Source organism: Procambarus clarkii, chromosome 87 (assembly GCF_040958095.1).
Source record: "Procambarus clarkii isolate CNS0578487 chromosome 87, FALCON_Pclarkii_2.0, whole genome shotgun sequence".
Taxonomy (NCBI): Eukaryota; Metazoa; Arthropoda; class Malacostraca; order Decapoda; family Cambaridae; genus Procambarus; species Procambarus clarkii.
The window spans coordinates 16285347-16302287 of record NC_091236.1 but is presented as its reverse complement, the minus strand read 5'-3'; positions in this window follow the sequence as shown (position 1 = coordinate 16302287).

Below are 16941 nucleotides of genomic sequence, written 5' to 3'. Positions count from 1 at the left end.
CAAACGCAACTGCAAGACGCAGTGACCACCCACGATCAACAGAATCTTCCAACACAGGAGCCAGACAACAACAGCCAATGCAGTCTGATCTGCAGCAACGCCAACAAAGACGTATTGAACAGCAGAAATGCGCAGGTTCCGCCAACACAAGAAACGGCCGCGAGCAATCAATGCAGTCCGACCTGCAGCACTTCCAACAACATAGCGATGGACCACAGTTATGCACAGATTCCAACAACGTCGGGGATGACCACGAACTATCAATGCAGTCCGATTTGCAGCGACACGACTTGCGAGGCGGAGAATATAGAGGTCGATTCCGAGGAGGAGTTCTAGTAGAACAAGCAACACCAACCGAACCCGTCGTCTGGCCATTACGAATTCTGCAGTGGAACATACAAGGTCTTGGAAATAAAAAACACTGTTACGGCCCTCTCGGGACGCAACGGGGTTCTTACTCTGATGTAGTTAGAGGAAGATATATATCCGGCCCCAAGCCAGTAGAGGCTATCAAGGGATGCGATCCGTGACGCAAGTAACTTAAAAGGGAGTAGGGAAAGAAAGGTAAGAACTTAATATAATATAATATAACCTTCACCATTTAAATATATAAAAGTAAAACGTACACAAGGGGGAAGGGTATTAACACTTTACAAAGGGGATCAACACTGTAGTCTTCTGCTGGAGACTATGGATCCTCGAAGCTAGGTGCTGAGTCCGCGGTGCTTTCTTCGTGGCCTCAAGACGTGTCCTCGGAGAACGCCGAGCCTACCCTGGCCACAGGTCAGCCACAACACAGGTCCACTGGGGGCACCGTCGTGGAGGCCGTCAACCACACGTCCAGCGGGTCTGCTGGCAGGTACTGAGCCACCAAGGCTGGTACGGCCACTCCACGAACGATATAAGGGGTACGCCCTAGACAGGAGTCTCGTGTGATATCACCAATCACCCTCCTGTCCTCAATACCCCAGTGGATTATCGTCTCCAACCGTCGGTCCCGGGTAAATCCTTCCACTGCCACTCCACTGGCAGGCTTAACACACCACAGTGTTCTTCCGGGGGGACGACGTCACGACAGCTGCAGCAAACTTCACTGTATGGAGACTGGCTGCCTCGGGTAGACTGACTCCACCTTCAACACAATGGTCCCAGGTCGGCTCTGTAAGCAGACACGTCATTAATAACCGGGACACTAATACACCACACTCACAGGCTCAGATACAAACGCCCGACATATCCACTCCATAGATGGCGCTGTCGTCGGAGCACCACCTCACCAGAGGTCAGGAGCGGCGGTGTTGAGCGCTGAACCAGACTGGAAACTGGTCCTCGAGGCCAGTACACGCTGTCCTCACTAGGTGTCGTCGTTCGTTTGGCGGGGGTTTCGGGAGCTGACCCACAGATGGCGTGTTTGTCACTGCTCCAGGCACGGACGCTGGATCCGGGTTCGTAACAAACACACACTTCAGGAGGCTGCAATCAGCACGAAAGCAGATATAATCGTTTTGGAAGAAACTCTTTTCCCAGCCACGAAATCCTTCAGATTAGCTGGATATCAGCACTATGTTCTCCCGTATGAGCAGGGGAGACTAAGAGGATTAATGACCCTAGTCAGAAACACCATACCCAGCAAGAAAATAGACTCGGTTTCATGTGGGGATGGAGTAGAGGTATTAGCAGTTACAGTGAATATGGCTAATTTTGAGCTCCTCATATACAACGTCTACAAGCCCCCTAGACGTAAACTAGAAGCAGAGGCAGTGCTTGCCTTGGCCACGCAGGAAAATTTACTTCTTGCTGGAGATTTTAATGCTCATCATCCAGAGTTAGGTGCAACTGGGCCAGCCAATGCAGATGGGCGCCATTTAGCTGCAGCTCTGCGAGAAGTACCTGAAATTACACTTCTCAACACTGGGGAACCCACTCACATTCTAGGAGGTTCCCTTGATCTTACATTCATCTCCACAGCACTCCAGCAACAGGCGAAGTGGGAAGTAGACCCGGTGATCACTAGTGACCACTATGCTACTGTCACGACACTCAACCTGGCACGACCTCCTACACCTCCTGCGCGGCCTCGGTGGAATTTAGGGAAGGCCAATTGGAATGTATACCAGGAAGAACTTGAAAAATGGTATGCAACGTACACGCCACCTGAGGATTTGAACATACACGAGACCAATCTGCAGGAAGCCGTTGCAGCTGCTGCGAACACAGCTATTCCAATCATTATCACAGGTAACACGAAACGAAAGAACTATTGGTTCTATAGTAAGGACGTTAAAGAACAGAACCACAGAGTCAATATCTTCAGAAAACATCTAAAGAGAAACCCCACACCAGAAGGAAGAACTCTGCTACGAGCGGTGATATCTGAAGCAAGGCGAGTTTCTCGAGAAGTAAAGGAGGCAAGATGGTTTGAGTGGTGTCAAACTCTAAATGAACATAGTAGTCTTGGCAAGATATGTGGTCAGATTAAAACTATATCAGGTCGACCAGCCCGGCCACAGGCATGTATTCAACCATTGCAGGAGGCTGAGAGACTTGCTCTCCAATTTGCAGAAAGAACAGCTTCATATCAGCTTCCTGCAATGGTCCGAAGGCAGCAAGAACACTTAAACCAAGAGAGGATGACAGTCATTCATGAGGGCTTAGCTATAAATGACGAATGTGACTGTCCCTTCACCGCACAGGAACTAAGCAGAGCCAAAAAGGGTGGTAAGGACACTGCCCCAGGTGCTGATAACATTACATACTCGATGATCGCACATGCAGGTCCTGCTGGAGACCGAGGGATGTTGGACGTCATCAATGCGTCTTGGCAGCAAGGCAAACTACCGCCCTCTTGGAAGAAAGCAGACATCATACCGATTCCTAAGCCGAATGAACCTGGCAATTACAGACCCATTTCCTTAACATCATGCGTTAGTAAAACTGCAGAACGGATGGTCTTAAATAGGCTACTGTGGAAGACTGGAGACCTTCATAAACACATATTTGGCTTCACTAGAGGTGTAGGTACTGCCAACTGCATAGCAACATTACTAGGAACAGTTAACTCGGGTCCAGCTATAGTGGTCTTCCTTGATCTGGAAAAAGCATTTGAACTTGCAAGCCCACCAGCAATACTACACACTTTAGTTAAAAAAGGTGTGAGGGGGAAAATGCTAGCATGGATTCAAGATTACCTAAGTCACAGGTATGCCAGAGAAAAGTTGCAAGGACAAGTGTCGGACTACCACTTGCACGAGAATGGGACTCCACAAGGAGGAGTCCTCAGTCCTAGTCTTTTTAACATCCTTATGGAAAACCTTGTTACCATGTCCTTTACAGAAGGGGTTACATTGCTAAGCTATGCTGATGATCTAGCATTAGTCGTTACGGATCCTTCACTTCTAAATAAAGCTCAAGGTGCTTTAGATCAAGTGACATCTGAATGCAGTGTTTTAGGGCTAAAAATATCTGCACAGAAGTCTAAGGCGATGAGACTCGGTGGCAAGGCTCCAGACAGGCACCTACGCATTCAGGACATTAACCTTCAGTGGGTTCCACAATATCGATATCTCGGAGTGTGGATTGATTTTAAGATGACATTCAATAAGCAAATTCAATATCTAAAGGAGAAAGCAAAGTCACGAATAAATATAATGAGAGCAATCACAGGGCCCCGTCTAGGAGCGGGACACAGAGTGTTGAGAATGTTTTACATACACGCCGTTCGTTCCCTGGTTGATTATGCAGCACCTGCCTTACTCACTCTTTCTCCTGGTCAGTGGGCAAACGTTGAGGTTCTTCAAAATGATGCATTGCGAGTCATAACAGGTGCTCCCAGATGGTCTAAAATCCTGAACCTAAGACTAGAGACAAAGCTAACGTCGATTGAAATAAGGGTAAAGGGGATTGCTGCGTGCATGCTGACCAAGATATTGACTAGACCTAGAATCAGTTCACTTAAAGATTTGATCACTGGAGCACTAACTCTGGACAGAAGAGCCTCCAATAGCACCAGGTGGACCCATTGTGCGATAAACGCCATCGATACGTTCGATATGGCAAACACTGTCACTGAGAGGGGTGTCGACGACATACATGCAGACTTTGTTATACAAGCCCCTTGGGAATCTCTGCCAGCAGACTTTCAGATTATGGCTCTTGACGGAAAGAAGAACCAGACACATCCTCATCTGCTACGTCACATTGCACAGATGCATATAGAAGCAAACATGGCATCCGACAGCTTCACTTACTTCACGGATGGGTCAGTAGACCAGCAGGGACAGGAAACCGGAGCTGCAGTTAAAGCAGGAAACTCTGTATATAGTTGGAGGCTCTCAAATGGGTGTTCGACTTTACAGACTGAGATGCTAGCCATTCAAAAGGCTTTGGAACATGCTCTTGCTGAACACCGCCAACATGTTATCGTCCATACAGATTCGAGAACCGCCATTGAAACCTTGCAACAGGAACACATATGTGATAACATCCATCTGATCACCAATGTCTTATCATTCATGCACACACTCCACCGACAAGGCCGATGGGTGCTTATCAACTGGGTGCCAAGTCATGTGGGACTATTAGGTAATGACATTGCAGACGAAGCTGCAAAACTTGCTACTATGAGGAGGAATGTAGACATTTACATACCACCGAGTCTCTCCCAGATGAAGAAAGTGATTCGAAACAGAGCAATGCGACGGCTGTACAGTGACCACAACACAGCAGTTGCAACATCAGGATCTGCGGGTTGGTACAAGAATTCCACCAACTACAAACCACTTAGTTTGATGAAAGGGGGCAGTAGAACAACAGAAGTGCACTTACATCGCATCAGGCTTGGATACCCATGTGCATGGGAAATAGGCTTACGGGTTCCGGAAGGTGAGAGGAAATGTCAACACTGTGGAGAAATGCCCGACAGACCACTGGAACATTATCTAACACAGTGCACAGTTACAAACCCGTTAAGATTTCACCTTCGATTCGACAGAGCAGAGGAAGTTGTTAAACACATATGGCAAAATCTTACTGAAGCGACCATACGGGTCATACATACTCATCCTCCGCCCAGGTAAACTAGAAACGAGCATCACTTAGTGGGCCAGCCAGAGGCTTAGGGCCCGCGCAGGATTATCCCTGCTAAAAAGAAAAAAAAAAAAAAAAAAAAAAAAAATGTTTCTGATTGCAGTGATAAATTGAATTTTCATAAATTTTGATATATTTTCATTTTGATTTAATTATTTTGAGTTAATTGCATTGGAATTGAGCTGTGTTGTTTACTATACTGTTCATTTCGTGAGTATAGATTGTTTTTCATAATTTCATTTCATTTTTTAACTGTTTTTCTTATATTTCAGTGATGGGAACATCAGATCACTTGATGTTCAAAATTTTCTGTTGGGAACATCAGACCATTGGGGAAGGCATCGGACGAGGGAGTGGGGAATGGTGGGGATGATGAGGGGACAGGGGTGTGGGGCATGGTGGGGAGGAAGAGGGGATGGTGGAGTGGGGAATGGTTGGGAGGACGAGGAGACGGGTGAGGGGGGAATGGTGGGGAGGACTGGGGGACAGGGAAGGTTGCTGTGGCTCAGCAACGCACATGTGTTGCTGAGCCACAGCAGTGCGTGGCCGGGTACAGCTAGTAAATAGATATTTAAAAAGGGAATATTACTATACTTATGTACAAGTGTCGCTTTCGAACAGGGCACAGGACACTCAAAACGCACTCAAAATGCAGAATCCGTCAATCCCAGTGTTTCCACATTGATCAGTACCTTAAAGCTGCCTCCTCACTAGAAGTCATTCACGTTGACCACACTCGCCAGCCAGGGCAAGAAACTGGAGCCATTTGTCACTATCACACCAACCCCCATTAGATGGTGTTGTCTAAGTAGCGTCCAATTCCAGGGGAGTTCGAGTGCAGACTCCTAGATGGGGCAGGAACTACCAGGGCACATTCGGACGGTAGTGATGAGTCCGTAACATCCCAGAACTAAGAAACATGAGTTACGAGGAAAGGCTGCGTGAGATGCACCTCATGACACTGGAAGACAGAAGAGTAAGGGGAAGACATGAACTCTACCTACCAAATTCTCAGAGGAATTGACAGAGTAGATAAGGATAAACTTATTAACACGGGTGGTACGCGAACAAGGGGACATAGGTGGAGACTGAGTACCCAAATGAGCTTCAGGGACTTCAGAAAGAACTTTTTCAGTGTCAGAGTAGTTAACAAGAGGAATGCATTAGACAGTGATGTGGTGAAGGCTGACGCCATACACAGTTTCAAATGTAGATATGATAGAGACCAGTAGGCTTAGGAATCTGTACATCAGTTGATTGACGGTTGAGAGGCGGGACCAAAGAGCCAGAGCTCAACCCCCGCAAACACAACTAGGTGAGTACACACACACACATAAAAGACTATAAAAACTATTATCTGTGTATAGCTAAAAGGGCTAAAATTTGGTTTAGAAAATCAACATTTTAAGAACCTTTGATTTTTTTATATCAGAAATTACAGTGAGACCTTTCTACAACCTACTACCTTTCTACAATCAGATAATAGAGGCAGTTATATAACAGTATTTGGCGCCCTCCGTCACCAGTGGTTGAGACTTGCTGAGCACTGGGAGGTACCGTGCTTCTTGAGCCTCTAGCTTCCAGTCTTAATGGGGAACTAGTGAGTATAGTGTGACCTGTTCCCTTCTCCATGGATGACAGAGAATTGAAAACTGATTGTTATAGTTCAGCTTGGACTCAAATATGAGTTATATACATGTATTTGTTTACTGGACGGTATAGTGCAGTTTGAACGGAGTTTACACTGGTGACAGAAACCTAGTTGCTTATATATTTGTTTTAGTTCTGGGTGGTATAGTGCAGCTGGAAGTCATATATACGGGTCACAGAAGAGACTTGCAAACTAAGCGATTCATTACTGCTAAGACTTGTCACAACGGGTGACAGAGACGTGTACTTCTGCTCGGGTGACAGATGAAACTTACCTGTCTAATTGTACAGTTTGTACCATTTTCCACGGGTGACATACTAGACTTAATTCAACACTGGATGGTGTAGTGCATCTTGGGGACATCTCAAATGGTAACATAGACTTGAGTATGGCGTCGGGGCTTACAGGACAGTACTGAATATTGTCCTTGGAGGACAGATGACATATAGTGAGCGGTATAGTGCAGCTTGGACCCTTAACCAGGTACAATAGTGAATTGTGTTCTGGAACGAAACTATTCAGTACTACAACTTACTCACTAGCTCTGTTCTCTCTTTGTTCCATGATGCTTTCAAAGCTTTTGACAAATCTGAACACATTACACTTTTTCAAAGAATTGCTTAACAGAAAAGTATGTCCTGTCATTGCTAGATTTCTATATTTTTCTTATTCATGCAATGTCGCTGTGAAAAGGAGTAATGTCCACTCTGAAGATTTCTCACTAAAATGGAGTCGAACAAGGTACAGTTTTCAGTCTTATACTATTTGCTCTCTATCTTCATCCATTGTTGAAGGAGTTAAAATCCCGTCGAGCTGGCTGACGCAGAGGCACAACTAAGGCCAATGTTTTCTGTTACGATGATGATCTAGTTCTGCTCACACCGACATAAGATTCTTTGAAAATCTTGATAGGAATATGTGAGAGCTACAATGCAGAATACAACCTTACTTCCAATCTAGCCAAATGTGCTATACTTCCCATTATCTCACACGATCCGTTTTATATTGATCCGAAATTAAAGTTACTGTGCAGAGAGATTACTGAAAAGTTTTTTGAAAAGCATCTGGGTCATATCCTCTCCTCAAAGGGTCCACGTTAATTTTTCTGATGCTATTAGAGACCTAAAATTAAGAATGTCATTACATCATTATGAGTGAATTCGATCAACTTCAAACACGGTCGAAATTAACAGTCAATGTCTGAGCCCGCATGACTGTGATCTATGCCCGCATGACTGTGATCTATGCCCGCATGACTGTGATCTATGCCCGCATGACTGTGATCTATGCCCGCATGACTGTGATCTATGCCCGCATGACTGTGATCTATACCCGCATGACTGTGATCTATGCCCGCATGACTGTGATCTATGCCCGCATGACTGTGATCTATGCCCGCATGACAGTGATCTATGCCCGCATGACTGTGATCTATGCCCGCATGACTGTGATCTATGCCCGCATGACTGTGATCTAGGCCCGCATGACTGTGATCTATGCCCGCATGACTGTGATCCATGCCCGCATGACTGTGATCCATGCCCGCATGACTGTGATCTATGCCCGCATGACTGTGATCCATGCCCGCATGACTGTGATCTATGCCCGCATGACTGTGATCCATGCCCGCATGACTGTGATCTATGCCCGCATGACTGTGATCTATGCCCGCATGACTGTGATCTATGCCCGCATGACTGTGATCTATGCCCGCATGACTGTGATCTATGCCCGCATGACTGTGATCTATGCCCGCATGACTGTGATCTATGCCCGCATGACTGTGATCTATGCCCGCATGACTGTGATATATGCCCGCATGACTGTGATCTATGCCCGCATGACTGTGATCTATGCCCGCATGACTGTGATCTATGCCCGCATGACTGTGATCCATGCCCGCATGACTGTGATCCATGCCCGCATGACTGTGATCCATGCCCGCATGACTGTGATCCATGCCCGCATGACTGTGATCTATGCCCGCATGACTGTGATCTATGCCCGCATGACTGTGATCTATGCCCGCATGACTGTGATCTATGCCCGCATGACTGTGATCTATGCCCGCATGACTGTGATCTATGCCCGCATGACTGTGATCTATGCCCGCATGACTGTGATCTATGCCCGCATGACTGTGATCTATGCCCGCATGACTGTGATCTATGCCCGCATGACTGTGATCTATGCCCGCATGACTGTGATCTATGCCCGCATGACTGTGATCTATGCCGTATGACTGTGCGCATGACTGTGAACTATGCCCCGCATGACTGTGATCTATGCCCGCATGACTGTGATCTATGCCCGCATGACTGTGATCTGTGCCCGCATGACTGTGATCTATGCCGTATGACTGTGCGCATGACTGTGAACTATGCCCCGCATGACTGTGATCTATGCCCGCATGACTGTGATCTATGCCCGCATGACTGTGATCTATGCCCGCATGACTGTGATCTATGCCGTATGACTGTGCGCATGACTGTGAACTATGCCCCGCATGACTGTGATCTATGCTCGCATGACTGTGAACTATGCCTGCATGACTGTGATCTATGCCATCTTCAAAGTGTTGATTTTCGTAACTTTAATTGTGAATGGAGAAAATGCTCAAGACAAATCTGGGGTGTTTATCCAGGCCCTTATTGCAACCTCATATCGGGCCTTATGTCCATACCCACACATGAAGAAATAGTTCACAAACGAATGGTATCCTTTTGTCTGAAGGGAATCGCACATCCAGCAAACTCAATCAATTCCATTATATTACATTTTCATTACAAACGCTATCAATTCCTTTTTGTTTATTATAGTCACTGGCCACTCCAACTATCCCAGAGGAACAAACTTAGTTGTCAGGTAACACAACTTAAGAATGAGTGATACATATATATCATGGTGCAACAGGTATACAGCATAGTTTAAAACAACTTGTCAACAGAGAAAGCAGAGACCCACAGCTGGATAATTGTAATTTTGAAGGAACTGCTGTGACAAAGAGACGCTTTACTGCCAGGAATGTTTGAGTTCTATGGAAGTCAGATCTATGTTGCATGAACTGTGTTGGGAGTGATTTTGATCCGGGTTTGCCCCAGAATCATATACATGGAGACTGCCGAGGGTGTAATTTTTTATGGTATAAAGCCATTGAATGATTAGTTTAAATTAATCCTTTAAACTGTATTCTCATTGTCAGTCATTCATGTTATATTTTTAACACTTTCTTTAAGATAAATAGTTCACTGTAAACATATGTAAACTAACCAACTATATAAATGTACTAAACAGACATTAATTTACAATATTTTTTTAATGTATTGTTTGTAAGTGCAGCTTGGACCCTCTACCGTGACAGACAGACTTACTTGTATTCTGTTTGGTTAAGTGCAGCTTGAACCGTCTACCGTGACAGACTTACTTGTATTCTGTTTGGTTAAGTGCAGCTTGAACCGTCTACCGTGACAGACTTACTTGTATTCTGATTGGTTAAGTGCAGCTTGAACCGTCTACCGTGACAGACAGACTTACTTGTATTCTGATTGGTTAAGTTCAGCTTATACCCTTCACCGTGGGTACAATTACACTCAATCAAGTAACCATAGGAGGTGTTTGTACCGTTGGTGGAGCAGTAGCGATCTGTTGCAACAAACAAAACCAGTATTATATAAATATCTTGGGTAATGTTGTATGTTATTTGCTTACATATATATTAATTGTGTTTTACATATTATGATTTCTTTTTCATTTTAATTAGTTTGAATATTTTTAATTATTATTATTACTATTAATTTAATTATTATTACTATTAATTTAATTATTATTACTATTAATTTAATTATTATCATTATTTAAATTGCACTTATTTTTAATTTAATTAATATTATTATTTATTTTTAACATTTTCATGAAATTTTATATAGTGACAGTGTTTCGTGTAGATGTTACTGAATTCAGCAAACTTTTTTCATGAAGAACTCTTCCAAATCCAAAGTAAATGTTTTGAATGAGACGAATGTCATCTATGTCTTTCCAAGCTCACTTTGGGAATGGCAGCCCCAACAATCTCTGTACATAGGCAAGACAGTATGAAAATGGTGGTGCATTTTAAAATTTTGTGGGGGAGATTAAGCGTGAAATTCCCATTCATTGTCAAGAAAAATTCCCATAGACTTAGATATAATTTTTCCAGCAGACGTTTCCTTTGTTTTTTAAATCGTATTTCATAGACTTGTCATTTTAAAATTTTGATGTAAGATGAAGTTTGAAATTATCAGTCTTAAGTGTAAACTACCTATTGAATTCAATGTAAATTTTCTTCCAGTAGACTTTTCCTGCAAAATTTAAATGGTGCGACGTAGAGGACCTTTTTGTATTTTTTGGGAAGAGATATGTGGTATGAAGTTCCTGTAGATTTATATATAACATTCCCATAGCGTTAAAGGTAAACTTCCCAGCCCGTAGACTTAAATGGAGATCTTAGGGTCAAGACTTAAATAGAGTTTTTAGGCCATACTCTGTAGACTTAAATTAATTTCCTAGTCCATCGAATGTAAACTACCTAGGCCATAGATTTGAATGTAAATTTTCTAGCTCATAGACTTTATTGCAAACTCTTCCAGTAGACGAAATTTAATCTCCACAATTTTCCTAGGCTATAGGCTTAAAAAGAAGTCCCCACAGAGTTCCAATGTCTCCTAGCCACGATATTCGTCTCCGGGTTTACAGTTAGTTTACTAACGGGGGACGTCTCAGTGACCCTGCACTAGAGCAGTCTGTCATCCATCACCTTATACCTGTCATCCACCCGAGCACCACCACTGCCTCTGCCGCCATTGCAAGCCAAGCACTAGTGTTAAGCTGATTCCTCTAGTTTCACTTTTCATTGTTTGTTATTGTTCAGTTTCCACGCTGCAATTCACCTGTTAGATGTCTGGAAAGTTATTCAACTGAAGGTTTCCTAACCTAACCTGACCTAACATCTGGATCAGATTGTAGGCAGAGGAAAGAATAATTATTAACAATTAAAATCGCATTTACAAACATTCCTCTGGGCGGTGTGTGTGTGTACAGGGAATAAATCTCATAAGCACTTTCTCCAGCAGGGCAGCTCGAGGAAGAGAGACAAAGACAGGAAGAGGCAGATAAAGAAAGGAAAAGAGACGGAGGAAGATATGATGACCAAACTACACTTCAGGACGAAACGAAACGTCGTCGTTTCTTCATTTACTGTTGTTTCGTTTGGTCATTATATCTTCAGCCACATTATTGTGACTCATCGTTTGCATAGGGAAGCAGAGAGAGATGATAGAGGTAAGAGTGTGAGTAATTATTCCCAGGTGCACCCCATGGTAATTCCCTTCCCGTCAAACACACACCCAAACTATGACGTTGGTGCAACGTTTGAACAAGTTTTAACACCTCCTAACCAGTTATAACAACCAATATAGCAAGTTGTAGCAACGTTCTAATACGTCATAAACACGTTAAGCCAAGATGTAACAACTTTATTACAAGTTGTAACAAGCGGAAAATAGGGACACTTTCGGTTTGTGTTTCCAGGGTTATAACCTTTGCATTCCTTCATCTCCCATACAAAAGTATGGATGATGTATTGTAAAACACTTATATGCGTTGAATAGGAAAAATGCAGAGAATGATTCATATTCTAGGTAGGAACTTAAGACGTGAATATTAGTCTACATATTATACACTACATAATATTAGATAATTAGTAAACATTGCGCTAACTTTCCCTTTCACTTAAAAAAGATGCATTCATTGTCTCACAAGAAATTATTTTTCTAAAGTTTCTCAACTGACTGTAGAAAAGGTTTTGCATCAGGTTTTGTCATAACCAAAAACTGGAATAGATATTTAAATCTTTTCGTTCGTTATATAACAAAGGGTTTTTAGCACTGTTATTTGTCACCATATATGAAATACACTTAGTAACAAGTGTTAATATTTTGTTTGGGAATAATTTTATGCAAATAGCAAACGACCTGTAATAATTTTTTTATGAAGGGTTCTGTAATATTTTTCTCAACTGTTTGGTGGGTGATTTCACAGAAACTTCCCTAAGTTTGAGGATATGGCCCAGCCAATAATCATTGGTAGTTGCAAGAAAATGTGCAATATCTGCCCTATCTACTTGTGGAACAATCATTGACACCATTTTACTCAAAATTGTCAGTGTACGTCTTTTAAAATTCGGATTTTTTACATATACTAAGCAATTTTAATTTTATTTTTAATTTTAAAATAACAAATTATATTTTGAGTTACCTTGTGAGGATATGCTTCCTAATGGCACAAATTTATGCCTGCTCTTATTGTTTATGGTTGCTTGTATGTGTGCTTGCATGGCACAACGTCGTTATTTGTCATCCACTGTGTGTCAAGTTTGGTCTGAAGAGTCAAGAGAGGTCATCAGGTTTGACCTGGGTCATATAGTCCTGTTGCAATTGAGTAAACAGATGAACGGTATCAGGCCTGATGTACCTTTACACAGGAAGAGTAAGTTTTGGTGGATACTGTGGTGGGAGGAGCAGAGATGGGCCCTTTCTCCTCAAAACCATTAGGTTCTAACCACAATCCCTCTTTTCCCCCTTCTGAGACATTTTCGCTTTTCGCTGGATGATGTGGAAACCAAACAACGACTCTGGCAGAGGAATAGGTGTGCGTACCAATCAGATACGTTTACAGAAAAGGCGGGAATGCCTAGCTTCTGCCATTGGTCAACAGGGGACGCTATCACGGTATCCTGGAGAGCATGTGGGCGTCATGCCTCAAGGCATCATTCAGACTCCAGATTTCAAGAAGAGTGGACGCTGCCACACCAGAGCTCAGGGTCAGCTAATTCTCACCTAAGGCTGGGGTAAAAGTGCTCTTCTGTAACTGTTAAATCAGTCAGACCCGTATCACTGATAGATTTTTTGGTGTGTTTGGATTATATTAAGGATTACTGCAAATTACGTCGCAAACAACGGTTCGTGGATAAGCCGTGACCACTCAGTGTTCATGAAGAGACAATACTAGCAGTGTGAAAGACCTGGAAAAGACACATGTGATTTCATTGAGCTAAACCGATGTGAGAGGGAAACCTCAGTTGTCTGGCAAGAGCCAGCGGTGTACTCACGGGATCCTAATATAATAAGTAACTGTGGTCAGAATTAGTGTCACGTGTACTCACCTAGCGAGTACACGTGACTTAGTGACGAGTGACGAATACATGTGTCTTAGAGCAAGTGATTGCCTATGTAGCAGTGAAGAATCATTAGCGACAATCGCTGTGAGGAGTTCTAAGAGCAATGTTAAAGACTTGATGGTGTTGAAACTCGTGAAAGTTCGTATAATCAGAGGCGGGGTGAAGGTGGCGGTGCAGAGGGTCGTGCAGATGGTGGGGAGATGGGAATGGTGGGGAGGACGAGGGGACAGTGGAGTGGGGAATGGTTGGGAGGCCGAGGAGATGGGTGAGACGGAAATGGTGAGGAGGACTAGGAAGGTTACTGTGGCTCAGCAACGCACATGCTTTCCTGAGCCACAGCAACGCGTGGCTGGGTACTGCTAGTAAATCTATACAAATAAAAATGGAAATGTTCGTTTGTTCAAAATCGCTAATCTCCGAAAGTTCTTTCACCGAAATTCTTTGAAATTTTCACACAACGTTCCATTCGCATCCGAGCACGATTTTATATACATGCTATATAGATGTCACGTCTGTGACGGGAAAGCACATGCTTTTTTGGATTACTGTGTTTTTCATGAGGGGAAATCTTCGAAACCTCTTTACCGACTGCTTTGAAATTTTGACACAACGTTGCATTCGAATAGGCGAATGTTTTTATATACCTAGTATATACATGTCTCACATTTGACAGGAAAAAACATACTTTTTTGAAAAACAGCGCCATCTGTTGAATGTGAGAGCAACACACGCTGTAATATATGAAAGTTCTTCACCGATTGCTTTGAAACTTTGACACAACGATCCATTTGAATACACGTGTGTCTTTATACACCTACTATATAGATGCCACACCTGTGACAGGTAAAAACATGTTTTTTTTTTAAAACAGCGTTATCTGTTGCATGTACGAGCAACATTCGCAATACTAAATATCTTACAATTCCATTTCAATGTTTCTGACTGCATTGATAAATTTTATTTATATAGATTTCGATTTTTTTTTAATTATTTTGTGTGACATTGTGTTGGAATTCAGCTGTGTTGTTTACCATACCGTTCATTCTGTAAGTATAAGTATATATGCCACACCTGTAATAGGTAAAACAATGTTTTTCTTGAAAAGCAGCACCATCTGTTGCATGTAGGAGCAACACACATGCTATACTAAATATGTTTCAATTCCATTTCAATGTTTCTGATTGCACTGATAAATTCAATTTTCATAGGTTTTGATTTATTTTCATTTTGATTTTATTTTTTTGTTTGAATTGTGTTGGAATTGAGCTGTGTTGTTTACCATACCGTTCATTTTGTGAGTATAGTTTATTTTAGGTTGCTAGCCACTCCACCATCCCCTCTTCCTTCCCACCATGCCCCACACGACTCCTGGTTCAACCTTGAGGCCGAGGGGACGTCTGGACACCTTCTCCGCCTGGGAGCTGCCTGTTCACGTCTTGTTTTCGCGTTTTGGTTTTGCCACTGCCTTTTGGCATCCCTTTTCAACGGTCCGATTGTACGACGCCTGGCACACATATCCTCTTGGGTCACGGGATTGTTGATAGATTTTTTTTTTGGCGTGTTCTCGCTGGATCTCCTGGTTTTTCAAAACATGCATGTTTTTTTTCCTGTCACAGGTGAGGCATGAATATAGTAGATATATAAAAAGACGTGTTTATTCGAATGCAACGTTGTGTTAAAATTTCAAAGCAATCGGTAATGAGGTTTTGAAGATTTTCCTCACATGAAAAACATGAAAAACACAGTTTTTCAGTAAAAGCATGCTTTTTACTGTCACAGACTATATAGTATATATATAAAAACCTGGCCGGATGCGAATGGAACGTTGTGTGAAAATTTCAAAGCAATCGATGAAGAACTTTCAGAGATTAGCGATTTTGAACTAACGAACATTTCCATTTTTATTTATATAGATACTAGATGTACCCGCCACGCGTTGCTGTGGTTCAGTCTGGTTAAATGGAAAGGAAAGAAAACAGAAAGCGCACAATTCTAATATGTTTAATTTCACAATGCTTGTAGGTATACAATACTTTTTGTTGTTCCATTGTCTGGGGAGATATAGAGATTGTCTGTTTTGCCGACTCTAGAACACGCAACATATAATTGTCCATGTGAGAAGCAATCTGTGTCTAGATATAAACTGCACAATTCGAAAGATTGGCCCTGAGCTTTGTTGATGGTGATTGCAAATTCCAATCGAATTGGAAATTACAATCTCTTAAATTGATGTCATATCTGTTGGAATCATAGGAATGCGAGGAATAAGGACATCTTCACCTTTGTAAGGTCCTGTCAAGAATGTTGCTTCTACGACGTTGCTGAATATTTTTTCACTGCAAGCCACGTGACGTTGCAAAGCTTTTCAATTGCAGTAAGTGCGGTCGTATTCCTGGCATATCGAGTGAATTAATAAATTCTGTTTGGATAATTAACCGCTTCATCTGCTTCCACAACAATGACGACGGACTTGTATGTGACTTCCTTACTTTGAATGTAAGACTGAATAATATTGTTCATAGTTCATAGACGTCTTTGTTCTTGGTCGCAAGAATAGCTCGTTCACTCAGCCTATCATGATTCTTATAATTGGTCTGAATATTGGGAAATACTTTTTCAACCAATTCCTCTTTTGACGTCACTACATTGCAGAAGTTATGACGCAATGAAATTCGTCCTGAGGTCAGATGAACTGGCACGTTTCCGTTCCCAATTTCCAGAAATTGATGTGAGAATATCTCAACTGATGGATCGTTTTGCAGCTGGACACGCAAATTTGTAGTTAATTTTAACGTCTTTACGTGGCGCCACAAAGTAGAGTATTTCAGGCAAGCATTTATTTCGGCCGCTGGTGTCGATCGAGGAATTACAGGTAATGTTTGCCTGAAATCTCCTGCAAGCAATATTAATGCATTCCCAAATGGTCTGATGTTTCCACGCAAATCTTTCAATGATCGATCAGGAGCCTTGAGTGATTTTTTGTAGTCCATTG